The sequence below is a fragment of the Salvelinus sp. IW2-2015 genome, linkage group LG12 (genome assembly GCF_002910315.2).
Source record: "Salvelinus sp. IW2-2015 linkage group LG12, ASM291031v2, whole genome shotgun sequence".
NCBI classification, from domain to species: Eukaryota; Metazoa; Chordata; class Actinopteri; order Salmoniformes; family Salmonidae; genus Salvelinus; species Salvelinus sp. IW2-2015.
The window spans coordinates 9,894,905-9,897,575 of NC_036852.1; positions in this window are offsets into that span (position 1 = coordinate 9,894,905).

Genomic DNA, 2,671 nt, shown 5'->3' on the forward strand with positions numbered 1-2,671 from the left:
AGCAGACCACCATAGTCCCTGTGCCCAAGAACACAAAGGCAATCTGCCAAAATGACTACAGACCCGTAGCACTCACGTCCGTAGCCATGAAGTGCTTTGAAAGGTTGGTAATGGCTCACATCAACACCATTATCCCAGAAACCCTAGACCCACTCCACTTTGCATACCGCCCCAACAGATCCATTGCACTCCACACTGCCCTTTCCTGCCCTTTCCTGCCCTTTCCACCTGGACTAAAGGAACACTTATGTGAGAATGCTATTCATTGACTACAGCTCAGCGTTCAACACCATAGTACCCTCAAAGCTCATCACTAAGCTAAGGATCCTGGGACTAAACACCTCCCTCTGCAACTGGATCCTGGACTTCCTGACGGGCCGTCCCCAGGTGGTGAGGGTAGGTAGCAACACATCTGCCACGCTGATCCTCAACACTGGAGCTCCACAGGGGTGCGTGCTCAGTCCCCTCCTGTACTCCCTGTTCACCCACAACTGCATAGCCAGGCACGACTCCAACACCATCATTAAGTTTGCCGACGACACAACAGTGGTAGGCCTGATCACAGACAACGATGAGACAGCCTATAGGGAGGAGGTCAGAGACCTGGCCGTGTGGTGCCAGAATAACAACCTATCCCTCAACGTAGCCAAGACTAAGGAGATGACTACAGGAAAAGGACGGGGCTGTAGTGGAGCAGGTTGAGAGCTTCAAGTTCCTCGGTGTCCACATCAACAACAAACTAGAATGGTCCAAACACACCAAGACAGTCGTGAAGAGGGCACAACAAAGCCTATTCCCCCTCAGGAAACTAAAAAGATTTGGCATGGGTCCTGAGATCCTCAAAAGGTTCTACAGCTGCAACATCGAGAGCATCCTGACTGGTTGCATCACCGCCTGGTATGGCAATTGCTCGGCTTCTGACCGCAAGGCACTACAGAGGGTAGTGCGTATGGCCCAGTACATTACTGGGGCAAAGCTGCCTGCCATCCAGGACCTCTACACCAGGCGGTGTCAGAGGAAGGCCCTAAAAATTGTCAAAGACCCCAGCCACCCCAGTCATAGACTGTTCTCTCTGCTACCGCATAGCAAGCGGTACCGGAGTGCCAAGTCTAGGACAAAAAGGCTTCTCAACAGTTTTTACCCCCAAGCCATAAGACTCCTGAACAGCTAATCAAATGGCTACCCGGACTATTTGCATTGTGTGCTCCCCTCAACCCTCTTTTTCCACTGCTGCTGCTCTCTGTTTATCATATATGCATAGTCACTTTAACTATACATTCATGTACATACTACCTCAATTGGGCGGACCAACCAGTGCTCCCGCACATTGGCTAACCGGGCTATCTGCATTGTGTCCCGCCACTCACCACCCGCCAACCCCTCTTTTAAGATACTGCTACTCTCTGTTCATCATATATGCATAGTCACTTTAACCATATCTACATGTACATACTACCTCAAATCAGCCTGACTATGTAGCCTCGCTACTTTTATAGCCTCGCTACTGTATATAGCCTGTCTTTTTATTGTTGTTTTATTTCTTTACTTACCTATTGTTCACCTAACACCTTTTTTGCACTGTTGGTTAGAGTCTGTAAGTAAGCATTTCACTGTCAGGTCTACACCTGTTGTATTCTGCGCACGTGACAAATAAACTTTGATTTGATTTGTTGAGTGGTTCACAAAAGTTTGAGTTATTAATATAACTTTAGTTGTTCGACAAGCGGCCAGTGGTCATTGTGCCCTTGGGCTAAATATAATAAATATAATTCCCTTCTCCTGGCTGCATGCTGAAGCACCTCTCACTTACATGGCTCTCATCACATGACCGGGTCTTTCTCACAGGCTACAAGTGAAGACAGACACATTGGAGATGCAACTGCGCGTGTTCTTATCCAATTCCGAGCCGCATATTGAAGATATTGGAAGAACTGTCCACATTTACTTTTCGTCAGCCAACAAGATGAGTAGGCCTAACGAGCAGCAAAAGCACTAGCCTATGTCAATCTAGTATCCCCCATAGTTCAAAAGTTGTGGGACGCAATAGATCCCAAATTAATACAACCATTAGCATCAACAAACCTGTGTTACGCAATGAGCCTGACTCAACAGATGAGAACATTTAGATTAAAATGTTGATAAACTATTAGGCTATTACTTTACATTGTAAGCGCACCATTGCGCACACAGTAATAGGCTATCAGCGTGAATGTTCCATTAGCAGGAAACCACCATTCTCAAAAGTGACCACAAATGCAATTATGCATGTAATGCTTTTATTATAAAGGCGCATTTTTATGGTGAAAATTATCTTCCCAAACTTACACGCTGCGTATGTATGTCATTTAGGCTCTACACCTGTTGTAAAGTGGATTAATGTGGTTCATTTTAACAAGTTATTAAGCCACTTTAGTTGTGATACAAACCTTATCAAAACATATAGGCCTTTGGGCTGGTTACATGAGGTGTTGACTATGATTTGAAAAAGTCGCAAAAAAAAGCATGCACTGTTTCTTGCCTTACTGCACACAAGCTGGGCATCATTCACAAGTGACAATACAGTATATCATTCACAAGTGATAGGCTAATATTGTCACCCATCAGACTATTCCTGATTTAATCTCGTCTTTACATATACAAAATAATATATGTGTGAAATTTGTTTTGATTT